The sequence below is a fragment of the Grampus griseus genome (genome assembly GCF_964374135.1).
Source record: "Grampus griseus genome assembly, chromosome: 8".
Classification (NCBI taxonomy): Eukaryota; Metazoa; Chordata; class Mammalia; order Artiodactyla; family Delphinidae; genus Grampus; species Grampus griseus.
The window spans coordinates 54,727,240-54,740,854 of NC_139002.1; the positions used below are offsets into that span (position 1 = coordinate 54,727,240).

The 13,615-nt window shown below is 40.4% G+C and overlaps 1 protein-coding gene across 2 annotated transcripts in view; it reads left to right on the forward strand.

The window, feature by feature from the left end:
• The window catches only part of PAK1 (p21 (RAC1) activated kinase 1), a gene marked incomplete at both ends in the record, with an annotated part of 114,772 nt that overhangs the window by 25,666 nt on the left and 75,491 nt on the right, over nucleotides 1-13,615 (forward strand). The window lies entirely within an intron of this gene.

Here is a 13,615-nt window from a genome sequence, read left to right on the forward strand (position 1 = left end):
ATTGTTTTCCATATTGGTTTCACACAGATCTTTCCAATTGATTTGGGAAATAATTGGATGAGATTATAACATCCATGACACAAGTTAAGAAATTGGGACTCAGAGAGATTATGTGACTTGCTCCCTATCCTTGAATGAATTAGTAGTAGAAACCAATACAAAATTCAGTTCTCCTCAGCATTCATTTATACATTCATACCATAAATATTTACTTAGCACTTTCTTTGTGCCCAGGTGTTAGTGATACACAGATAAATTTTACACTTAGTCCTTGAGAAAAAATTAACAACAGAATAAAAGGATAAGGGCTGCAAGAGGGGTACATGAATAATGTACCATGGGGGTCATATTTGATGGAGTGATTTATTCTGCTTGGTAGTACAGAACAGTTTGCACAAGGTTCTTGGGCCCTACGATTTGTTCATTTAATAAACATAACCTTTAAGGTTTCTTCTAGCTCGAAAATTCTTTTATTTGTGGCTCATTGGTCTGAGATATATCTCCCAGATTACATAGCACTTAAGTGCCTGAATTCTCATTTATAAAATGATCACCTATTATGTGATAGGCTCTTTGAGTGCCTAAGATCAAGGGCAGGTAAGGTCATTGCTCTTGATCTTACAGTTTAGTGAGGAATCAGAACACGTAAACAAGGATTGATAATACAGTTTCAGGTAAACACAGGCAATGATACTAGCCAGAGAAAAGGGCAATCAATGCTTTCTTGTGTGAGGTAGCATGAACAAATGCCAAGTTGTTAAGGATCCATCGTGTCAGGCAAAAGAACTTGGACTGTGTGCTGGAGCTAAGAAAGTATTTTATTTAATTTTTATTTTTTTAATATCTTTATTGGAGTATAATTGCTTTACTATGGTGTGTTAGTTTCTGCTTTATAAGTGAATCAGCTATACATATACATATATCCCCATATCTCCTCCCTCTTGCGTCTCACTCCCACCCTCCCTATCCCACCCCCTAGGTGGTCACAAAGCACTGAGCTGATCTCCCTGTGCTATGTGGCTGCTTCCCACTAGCTATCTATTTTACATTTGGTAGTATATATAAGTCCATGCCACTCTCTCACTTCATCCCAGCTTACCCTTCCCCCTCCCCGTGTCCTCAAATCCATTCTCTATGTCTGCGACTTTATTCCTGGCCTGACCCTAGGTTCTTCAGAACCATTTTTTTTTCTTTTAGACTCCATATATATGTGTTAGCGTACGGTATTTGTTTTTCTCTTTCTGACTTACTTCACTCTGTATGACAGACTCTAGGTCCGTTCACCTCACTACAGATAACTCAATTTCGTTTCTTTTTATGGCTTAGTAATATTCCATTGTATATATGTACCACATCTTCTTTATCCATTCATCTGTCGATGGACACTTAGGTTGCTTCCATGTCCTGGCTATTGTAAATAGAGCTGCAGTGAACATTGTGGTACATGACTCTTTTTGAATTATGGTTTTCTCAGGGTATGTGCTCAGTAGTGGGATTGCTGGGTCGTATGGTAGTTATATTTTTAGTGTGTGTTTTCTTTTTTTTTGCGGTACGCGGGCCTCTCACCATTGCGGCCTCTCCCATTGTGGAGCACAGACTCTGGACGTGCAGGCTCCAGACGCGCAGGCCCAACGGCCATGGCTCACGGGCCCAGCTGCTCCGCGGCATGTGGGATCTTCCCAGAACGGAGCACGAACCCGTGTCCCCTGCATCGGCAGGTGGACTCTCAACAACTGTGCCACCAGGGAAGCACCTATTTTTAGTGTTTTAAGGAACCTCCATACTGTTCTCCATACTGGCTGTATCAATTTACATTCCCACCAACAGTGCAGGAGGGTTCCCTTTTCTCCATACCCTCTCCAGCATTTATTGTTTGTAGATTTTTTGATGATTGCCGTTCTGATTGGTGTGAGGTGATACCTCACTGTAGTTCTGATTTGCATTTCTCTAATGATTGGTAATGTTGAGCATCCTTTCATGTGTTTGTTGGCAATCTGTATATCTTCTTTGGAGAAATGTCTATTTAGGTCTTTTGCCCATTTTGGGATTGGGTTGTTTGTTTTTTTGATATTGAGCTGCATGAGCTGCTTGTAAATTTTGGAGATTAATCCTTTGTCAGTTGCTTCATTTGCAAATATTTTCTCCCTTTCTGAGGGTTGTCTTTTGGTCTTGTTTATGGTTTCCTTTGCTGTGCAAAAGCTTTGAAGTTTCATTAGGTCCCATTTGTTTATTTTTGTTTTTATTTCCATTTGCCTAGGAGGTGGGTCAAAAAGGATCTTGCTGTGATTTATGTCATAGAGTGTTCTGCCTGTTTTCCTCTCAGAGTTTTATAGTGCCTGGCCTTACATTTAGGTCTTTAATCCATTTTGAGCTTATTTTTGTGTATGGTGTTAAGGAATGTTCTAATTTCATTCTTTTACATGTAGTTGTCCAGTTTTCCCAGCACCACTTACTGAAGAGGCTATCTTTTCTCCATTGTATATTCTTGTCTTCTTTATTGAAAATAAGGTGACATATGTGCATGGGTTTATCTCTGGGCTTTCTATCCTGTTCCATTGATCTATATTTTTGATTTTATGCCAGTACCATACTGTCTCGTTTACTGTAGCTTTTAGTATAGTCTGAAGTCAGGGAGCCTGATTCCTCCAGCTTCGTTTTTCGTTCTCAAGATAGCTTTGGCTATTCGGGGTCTTTTGTGTTTCCATACAAATTATGCAATTTTTTGTTCTAGTTCTGTGAAAAATGCCATTGGTACTTTGATAGGTATTGCATTGAATCTGTAGATTGCTTTGGGTAGTATAGTCATTTTCACGATGTTGAATCTTCCAATCTAAAAACATGGTATATCTCTCCATCTGTTTGTATCATCTTTAATTTTTTTCTTCAGTGTCTTATAGTTTTCTGCATACAGGTCTTTTGTCACCTTAGGTAGGTTTATTCCTAGGCATTTTATTCTTTTGTTGAAGTGGTAAATGGGAGTGTTTCCTTAGTTTCTCTTTCAGATTTTTCATCATTAGTGTATAGGAATGCAAGAGATTTCTGTGCATCAATTTTGTATCCTGCTACTTTACCAAATTCATTGATTAGCTCTAGTAGTTTTCTGGTAGCATCTTTAGGATCTCTGTGTATAGTATCATGTCATCTGCAAACAGTGACAGCTTTACTTCTTTTCTGATTTGGGTTCCTTTTATTTCTTTTTCTTCTCTGATTGCTGTGGCTAAAATTTTCAAAACTATATTGAATAATAGTGGTGAGAGTGGACAACCTTGTCTTGTTCTTGATCTTAGTGGAAATGGTTTTAGTTTTTCACCATTGAGAACGATGTTGACTGTGGGTTTGTCATATATGGGCTTTATTATGTTGAGGTAAGTTCTCTCTATGCCTACTTTTGGATGATTTTTATCATAAATGAGTGTTGAATTTTGTCAAAAGCTTTTTCTGCATCTATTGAAATGATCATATGGTTTTATCCTTCAATTTGTTAATGTGGTGTATCACATTGATTTGCGTATATTGAAGAATCCTTGCATTCCTGGGATAAACGCCACTTGATCATGGTGTATGATCCTTTTAATGTGCTGTTAGATTCTGTTTGCTAGTATTTTGTTGAGGATTTTTGAATCTATGTTCATCAGTGATATTGGCCTGTAGTTTTCTTTCTTTGTGACATCTTTGTCTGCTTTTGGTATCAAGGTGATGGTGGTCTCTTAGAAGGAGTTTGGGAGTGTTCCTCCCTCTGCTATATTTTGGAAGAGTTTGAGAAGGATAGGTGTTAGCTCTTCTCTAAATTTTTGATAGAATTCACCTGTGAAACCATCTGGTCCTGGGCTTTTGTTTGTTGGAAGATTTTTAATCAGAGTCTCAGTTTCAGTGCTTGTGATTGGTCTGTTTATGTTTTCTCTTTCTTCCTGGTTCAGTCTCGGAAAGTTGTGCTTTTCTAACAATTTGTCCATTTCTTCCAGATTGTCCATTTTTTTGGCATATATTTGCTTGTAGTAATCTCTCATGATCCTTTGTATTTCTGCAGTGTCAGTTGTTACTTTTCCTTTTTCATTTCTAATTCTATTGATTTAAGTATTCTCCCTTTTTTCTTGCTGAGTCTGGCTAATGGATTATCAATTTCGTTTATCTTCTCAAAGAACCAGCTTTTAGTGTTATTGATCTTTGCTATTGTTCCTTCATTCTGTTTCATTTATTTCTGATCTGATCTTTATGATTTTTTTCTTTCTACTAACACTGGGGTTTTTTTGTTCTTCTTTCTCAAACTGCTTTAGGTGTAAGGTTAGGTTGTTTATTTGAGATGTTTCTTCTTTCTTGAGGTAGGCTTGTATTGCTATCAAGTTCCCTCTTAGAACTGCTTTTGCTGCATTCCATAGGTTTTGGGTCATTGTGTTTTCATTGTCATTTATTTCTAGTTATTTTTTGAATTCCTCTATGGTTTCTTCAGTGACCTCCTGGTTATTTAGTAGTGTATTGTCTAGCCTCCATGTGTTTGTATTTTTTACAGATTTTTTCCTGTAATTGATATCTAGTCTCATAGCATTGTGGTCGGAAAAGATACTTGATATGATTTCAGTCTTCTTAAATTTACCAAGGCTTGATATGTGACCCAAGATATGATCTATCCTGGATATGTTCCATGAGCACTTGTGAAGAAAGTGTATTCTGTTGTTTTTGGATGGAATGTCCTATAAATATCAATTAAGTCCATCTTGTGTAATGTGTCTTTTTTGTGTGTGTGTGTGATACGTGGGCCTCTCACTGCCGTGGCCTCTCCCATTGCTGAACACAGGCTCTGGACGCGCAGGCCCAGCAGCCATGGCTCACGGGCCTGCCGCTCCGCGGCATGTGGGATCTTCCCTGACCGGGGCACGAACCCGTGACCCCTGCATCAGCAGGTGGACTCTCAACCACTGTGCCACCAGGGAAGCCCTAATGTGTCATTTAAAGCTTGTGTTTCCTTCTTTATTTTCGTTTTGGATGATCTGTCATTGGTGAAAGTGGGGTGTTAAGGTCCCCTACTATTATTGTGTTACTGTCAATTTCCCCTTTTATGGCTGTTAGCATTTGCCTTATATATTGAGGTGCTCCTATATTGGTTACATAAATATTTACAATTATTATATCTTCTTCTTGTGTTGATCCCTTCACCATTGTGTAGTGTCCTTCCTTGTCTTTTGTAATAGTCTTTATTTCAAAGTCTATTTTGTCTGATATGAGAATTGCTACTCCAGCTTTCTCTTGATTTCCATTTGCATGGAATATCTTTTTCTATCCCCTCACTTGCAGTCTGTATGTGTCCCTAGGTCTGAAGTGGGTCTCTTGTAGACAGCATATATATGGGTCTTGTTTTTGTATCCATTCAGCCGGTCTTTGTCTTTTGGTTGGAGCGTTTAATCTGTTTACCCCTATGTATGTTCTTTTACCATTTTCTTAATTGTTTGGGGTTTGTTATTGTAGGTCTTTTCCTTCTCTTGTGTTTCCTGCCTAGAGAAGTTCATTTAGCATTTGTTGTAAAGCTGGTTTGGTGGTACTGAATTCTCTTAGCTTTTGGTTTTCTGTAAAGGTTTTAATTTCTCCATCGAATCTGAATGAGATCCTTGCTGGGTAGAATAATCTTGGTTGTAGGTTTTTCCCTTTCATCACTTTAAATATGTCCTGCTACTCTTTTCTGGCTTGCAGATCAAGCCAGATCAAGCCAGTTTCTGCTGAAAGATCAGCTGTTAACCTTATGGACATTCCCTTGTATGTTATTCGTTGTTTTTCCCTTGCTGCTTTTACTATTTTCTCTTTGTATTTAATTTTTGGTAGTTTGATTAATATGTGTCTTGGCCTGTTTCTCCTTGCATTTATCTTGTATGGGACTCTCTGTGTATCCTGGGCTTGACTATTTCCTTTCCCATATTAGGGAAGTTTTCAACTATAATCTCTTGAAAGATTTTCTCAGACCCTTTCTCTTTTTCTTATTCATCTGTGACCTCTATAATTTGAATGTTGGTGCGATAAATGTTGTCCTAGAGGTCTCTGAGACTATCTTCAATTCTTTTCATTCTTTTTTCTGTATTCTGCTCTGTGGTTGTTATTTTCACACTATTTTATCTTGCAGGTCACTTATCCGTTCTTCTGCCTCAGTTATTGTGCTATTGATTCCTTCTAGAAAATTTTTAATTTCATTTATTTTGTTGTTCATCATTGTTTGTTTGCTCTTTAGTTCTTCTAGTCCTTTCTTGTATTTTCTCCATTCTATTTCCAAGATTTTGGATCATCTTTACTATCATTACTCTGAATATTTTTTCAGGTAGACTGCCTATTTCCTCTTCATTTGTTTGTTCTGGTGGGTTTTTACCTTGCTCCTTAATCTGCTGTGTGTTTCTCTGTCTTCTCATTTTGCTTAACTTACTGTGTTTGGGGTCTCCTTTTCACAGGCTGCAGGTTCGTAGTTCCCGTTGTTTTTGGTGTCTACCCCCAGTGGGTAAGGTTGGTCAGTGGGTTGTGTAGGCTTCCTGCTGGAGGGGACTGGTGCCTGTGTTCTGGTGGCTGAGGCTGGATCTTCTCTTTCTGATGGGCAGGACCCCATCCAGTGGTGTGTTTTGGTGTGTCTGTGACCTTATTATGATTTTAGGCAGCCTCTCTGCTAATGGGTAAGGTTGTGTTCCTGTCTTGCTAGTTGCTTGGCATAGGGTGTCCAGCACTGTAGCTTGCTGGTCATTGAGTGGAGCTGGGTCTCAGCATTGAGATGGAGATCTCTGGCAGAGCTTTTGCTGTTTGATATTATATGGAGCTAGGAGGTCTCTGGTAGACCAATGTCCTGAACTCAGCTCTCCCACCTCAGAGCCATAGGCCTGACACCCGGTGTGAGCATCAAGACCCTGTCAGGCACACGGCAAAAAGAGAAAAATGAAAAAAATGTATATATCGTTGCTCCCAAAGTTCACTGCCTCAATTTTGGGATGATTTTTTGTCTATTGAGGTATTCCACAGATGCAGGTACATCAAACTGATTGTGGAGATTTAATCCGCTGCTCCTGAGGCTGCTGAGAGAAATTTCCCTTTCTCTTCTTTGTTCTCACAGTTCCTGGGGTTCAGCTTTGGATTCGGCCCCGCCTCTGCATGTAGGTCACCTGAGGAATTTTGTTCTTCGCTCAGACAGGACGGGGTTAAAGGAACAGCTGATTAGGGGTCTCTGGCTCACTCAGGCCGGGGGGAGCAAGTGGTACGGAATGTGGGGCGAGCCTGCGGCGTCACAGGCCAGCATGACGTTGCCACAGCCTGAGGCATGCCGTGTTTTCTCCTGGGGAAATTGTCCCTGGATCACGGGACCCTGGCAGTGATGGGCTGCAGAGGCTCCCTGGAGGGGAGATGTGGGTAGTGACCTATGCTTGCACACAGGCTTGTTGGTGGCTGCAGCAGCAGCCTTAGTGTTTCATGCCCATCTCTGGTGTCCGTTTGATAGCCGTGGCTTGCACCTGTCTCTGGAGCTGGTTTAGGCCGGTGCTCTGAATCCCCTCTCCTCGAGCACCCCGAAGCAATGGTCTCTTGCCTCTTTGGCAGCTCCAGACTTTTTCCTGGAGTCCCTCCTGGCTAGCTGTGGTGCACTAGCCCCCTTCAGACTGTGTTCACACAGCCCACCCCAGTCCTCTCCCTGGGATCTGACCTCCGAAGTCCGAGCCTCAGCTCCCAGCCCACACCCATCCCAGCAGGTGAGCGGACTGGTCAGCACCGATCCTCTGTGCGGGAATCTCTCCACTGTGCCCTTTGCACCCCTGTTGCTGCTCCCTCCTCCGTGGCTCTGAAGCTTCCCACCCCCACCCCCGTCTCCGCCAGTGAAGGGGCTTCCTAATGTGTGGAAACTTTTCCTCCTTCACAGCTCCCTCCCAGAGGTGCAGGTCCCATCCCTATTCTTTTGTCTCTCTTTTTTCCTTTTTCTATTGCCCTACCCAGGTACTTGGGGCATTTCCTGCCTTTTGGGAAGTCTGAGGTCTTCTGCTAGCGTTCAGTAGGTGTTCTGTAGGAGTTGTTCCACATGCAGATGTATTTCTAATGTATTTGTGGGGAGGAAGGTGATCGCCACTTCTTACTCCTCCGCCATCTTGAAGGTCTCCTAAGGAAATAGTTTAAATCGGAAGTATTTTAAGTGAGATAGTTAGATGTGCATTTTAGTCTAAACTACCATCTTAGAAAGATTCCTCTGGAAATTGGGTCAGTGTAGTGGGGTGAATTCATATGTTTACATCTCCTGCTATACTAAATTTCTTAATTTCAGAAAAGATACATAAAAAATGAATTCAAAACAGTGCTCCAAAACAAAAACAGGATGTTAATAAACCATTGTCAGGAATTCATGGAAGGTAGAAAGCAGATAAGATCAGATTGTTTGGAGCAGAGGAAAGCACAGCTGCTGTATGTATGTGGAAGACAAATTTCCTAGGAAGATAAGAGTAGCTCAAGAGAAAATGGTCTGAGAGAATATATATAAAAAGCAGGAAGGAGGGCTTCCCTGGTGGCGTAGTGGTTGAGAGTCTACCTGCCGGTGCAGGGGACGTGGGTTCATGCCCCGGTCCGGGAGGATCCCGCGTGCCGCAGAGCGGCTGGGCCTGCGCGTCCGGAGCCTGTGCTCCGCAACGGGAGAGGCCACAACAGTGAGAGGCCCGCGTACTGCAAAAAAAACCAAAACAAAACAGGAAGGAGTCTTGGGTCATCTTCAAGAGTAAATTAAATTCTGTAAGTGAAACAGCAGGGGCAGTGTCCATGTTACAGTGAGCAAAAGGTACCAGAAGGTTGATCCTAAGCTTAAACCAGATACTTGTCTGAAGAAGGTAAACTGCCTACTTGAGGAAAATGCCTAGTGTGGTACAGGGAGAGAAGAGAGAGAAGCAGAGCAGAACTGGAGTTAACTACAGATCTCTACAACAGGCATAAAGTAGAGGAAAAAGGAGAAGTAGCTCTGCAGTGGAAGAAAATACATTAAATTGCTGCATCCCAAGGATAAATTCCTGATGCTTTTGATAACTGGGAAGAGAGGTATACATACTCTTCCATGGCAGCTCACCCTGAAGTGATGCTTGCCAGTTACCACATCTGTATAACTCACGTACAGACTGCATCAGACCTCCCATTCAGAGGAAGGTACAGCAGAGAAATAGACTTACACAACTACAGAGGAAACTCATGCTAGTCGAATACACTAGTTAATATGGTTTTTCACTGATAAATATGAGGGGAGAACCAAGGATCTCTAGACATTTGAGAGAAACAAAGCGTTAAAGAGAAGGACCAAGAAAAAGAAATAAAACTGACCCCAGAGGAAATTGATAATTCAGGAAAGAAAGTTTTAAAAAATCTAATATATTGAGAGGTTCTATAGATGTTGCATCCACAAAAACACTGCAGGTAGATCAATCAGAAGATAAAAAAAGAATTCTTAGAAATTAAAAATATAGTTGAAGAAACAAATTCCCAAGGATTAAAAAATGCATGTAAGAGTGGATTATTGATATAAAATATAAAAACACATGGAAAATATGAGAATAAGGGACACAGAAGATTATTCAAGGAGATTCAGGAAGAATTAGAGGATTAGAAGATTAAGATTATTGTTTTTTAAGATTATTGTCTTTGAAATTTCTGTATTGGAGTTTCTCTGTGCAATGCTTCTTCATTTTTAGTTGGCTTCCCAGTTTGGTGGAGTCCATCTTCCAGTAGCTTTGAGAAAGTAAATATTTAATATCTTTCAGGTCTCAAAATGGAGCGCCTCCATTCTGTTCTACCATTTGATTGATATTTGGCTGAATATGGAATTCTGGGTTGAAAATAATTTTCTACCAGTATTTGGAAAACATTGCCCTTTTGTCATCTAGCTTTCAGCATTCACTATTCAAATTCAAAGCTATTTATTCCTGCATCTTTGCATCTGACCTATTTTTTATTTTTCACTTGGGAAGTTTGTAGCATCTTTATTGTCACCACTGCTTTGAAATTTCATAATTACATCCCTATATTCACCTACTTAATTTGTGAGGAGCTTTGTGGACTCTTTCAACCTGGACTCAAGGCTTCAGTTTTAGGAAATTTTCCTGAATTATTTCGTTGATGATGTCTTCCCCACTTTTCTTTGTTTTCTCTTACTGGAACTCCTGTTTTTTTAGACTTCCCGGACTGATTCTCTGTTTTTAAAAATATTTACTCTGTTTTACCTTGCCTTGATTTTGCAGCATAGATATGTAGATTGGTTTTCAGGTTTGCCTACCGTCAGCTTTGGAATCATTCTCCTTGACAGTTACTGCTCATCCATCAGTCATTGCCTCCTTTGCTAATCTTGCCTCCTATCCTGTTCTCTCCAGCCTTTGGGTTTAATGCCTTTAAAAGGCCATTCGTTTATTATAGTTCTAGTGAGGTTTTAAGAAATAGATGCCTGTGTTCAATCTGCCATCTTTGTCAGGCATTCCTGAGGAATTTTCACTTTTAACTCCTTATATATCTGTATTATATGAAATGTATAATGAGAACCTACTGGTTTTACATATAATTTAAAAATTTAACTTTTAAAAGGCAGCATTATTGAGGTATTATTTACATACCATAAAATTCACCCATACTGATTGTACAGTTCAATGATTTTATTAAATTTATAGGCTTGTGCAACTATCACTAGTCTAGTTTTAGAATATTGCCACCACCACAAAAGTTCCCTTGTACTCGTTTACACTTCATTCAAACTCCCATGCCTAACCCTAGGAAACCACTGATCTTCTTTCTGTCTGTATAAATTTACCTTTTCTAGACATTTTATATAAATGGACTTGTATAACAGGTAGTCTTTTGTGTCTAGCTTCTTTCAGTTAAAAGCTTGTGAGGTTCATCCGTGTAGTAGCATGTATCAGCATGATTCCTTTTTATGTCTGAGTAATATTCTTTTGTATTGATATACTACATTTTTTACATTCATCAGTTGATGGGCATTTGGCTTGTTTCTTCTTTTTGGCTATTCTAAATAATGCTCATACTAACATTCATGTACAAGTTTTGGTGTGGATCTATGTTTTCATTTCTATTTGGTATATACCTAGGAGTAGAATTTCTGAGTCATATGGTGACTCTGTGTTTAACCTTTTGAGGAACTGCTAGGCTGTGTTCCACAGTGGCTGCACCTTTTTAAAGTCCCACCAACGTTAGGAGGCTTCTAATTTCTCCATATCTTCCCCCACATTTGTTATTGTCTGTCATCTTTTTAAAATATTTATTTATTTATTTGACTGCATCGGGTCTTAGTTGCAGCATGGGGATCTTCATTGCCATGTGCGGGATCTTTTTAGTTGCAGCATGCGGGATCTTTTAGTTGCGGCATGTGGAATCTTTAGTTGTGGCATGTGGGATCTAGTTCCCTGACCAGGGATTGAACCTGGGCCCCTTGCATTGGGAGCGTGGAGTCTTAGCCACTGGACCACCAGAGAAGTCCCTATTGTCTGTCTTTTGATTATAGCCATCCCAGTGGATATGAAGTGGTATCTCATTGTGGTTTTGATTTGCGTTTCCTAATAATGATGTTGAGCATCTTTTCATGTGCTTTTTGGCATTTGTTTATCTTCTTTAGAGAAATTTCCTTTCTGTTGTTTATCTCTAATTTAATTCTACTGTGGTTAAAGAATACATTTTGTGTGTTTTCAGTCATTCAAAATTTATTGAGATGTGTTTTATGGCCCAGCATATGTTCTATCTGAAGAATTACCCATAAGTGGTTAAAAGTAATGTGTGTTCTGTAGAACTTGGGTGGAAAGTTTTGTACATGTCAGTTAGGTTGAGTTGATTGATAGTGTTGTTAAAATCTATATCCTTGCTAATTATTGAGACCTCTTTCAGGGCTGTCCAGAAACTTTTACTTTCTGCTTGGCTCTTCCGAAGTTTTTATGTACATGCACAGAGCCAGGCATGTATGACTAGTATGGGGCCTCTCTCTAGTGTCTGCTGTACCTTTGGCCAGAATTTGTTTGCCTTATTCAGGATTGCAACCTCAGGCTAGTAGTGGTTGACACTCTCCTGCTACTACCTCTGGGAGGTCACTTCCACTGGTGGCACCACTGGGCCTGGGCATTGCCACTGCTTCAAATGAATGTAAGCCCTCTTGGGTCCCATAGTTACAGCCTACCTCGTCCTGGAAGAACCCCTCCTCTGATGGAGCTAGGGTGGGATGGATGGGAGCAATCCTGGGCCAGAACGTCAGAGATTCCTATGTTTCTACCCAAAGTTCAGCAGTTTTAAAATCATAAGCACTTCTCAGTAGTATAGGTAGGCACCTGGGGTTTTGGGAACACACCAAGCATGTCCCCTTCTCTCAGAGTCTTTGTATTTCTTCCATCTGCCAGGAATATTCTTTTCCCAGAGGGTCTGATGGCTCATTTTCTCACTTCCTTCAGGCCATTAGAGAGGCCTTTCCATGACTACTGTATGTAAAGTAATAATTCCCTACCCTCAACCATTCTCTGTTCTCCTATGTTTATCTTATTACTGCCTGGTAGTTTGGTGATTAATTTTGACTGTATCTTCTTCTCAAATGTAATCCATAAAACCAGGCGCTTTATCTAATTTGTTCTTCAATATAGCCCCAGAGCTTTGAATAGAGCCTGGTACACAGTGAATGAATGGGTGAGTTGATGTCACTTCTTAAAAAAGAGGTTTGTGGTTATTAAACATAATGATAATTTAATTGATTCCTTACATCTTTCTAGCCCCTTGCCATTTACAAAGTGCTTGTATACTCACATCACTTCATTTCTTCCTCCCAGTGGCCCTCTGAGGTAGGCAGAGAGCTTCTGTCATCACCTCCATTTTATGGATGAGAAACTGTAGCTTAGAGTGGGACAGACTTGCCAAAGAACACAGGGATAAGAAATAAAAATCTGGGACAAAAACCTAAATCTCTTGATTCTGGTAGTTGTTAATACTACCACACAAAGCCATCACCTGTGGAAAACAGAGTGTGTTGCTAAGGTGATGAAATCCCCTTCTTTATAGAGTTTTAGGAGGCAACAAACAAGTGTTTAGAGTCTACATTAGTCAGACCGAGGGCCCTTCACCTGATGATGAAGAGGCTGCTGAGTTAACCTCATTCTCATTTTGGGTTCCTAGTTAAATTTTGCTGAGTGAACTATTAGGGAGAAAAGAAATTAGAGCAGAAAAATATCAAAACATGTGCTTTGACAAGGGAAGAACCTCTATTGGATTTTAGAACTAAAAGTGACTTAGGGTCACCTCTCAAATTATACCTGTCCTATTCTTCCACGTTCCTCGAGTGATGAAACTTGAGACCCAGAGGATGGATTCATTGCCTGTGATCACCAAAGCTAGTTGCTTACATATGCCTGTCACTGGCAGTTTTCTAGTTATGCCCTGCACTGGAGGCCCTGTTAGAATCTATGAGCTTGCCAGTTTTCTTTATCTTAGTATGTCAAATGTAGTAAAGACCAGGCTCCCACACAGTAGCTCTAGACTAGCATTTGACTAGACAGTTCCTTCACTTATCCCCTGTCATTCTGACTCCTGACATTCCTCTCTCCAGAGGCCCCAAATGGCAGCAGAAGGGAATTGTCCCTCTGTCTCCTGCATCATATGGTGAGCTGCT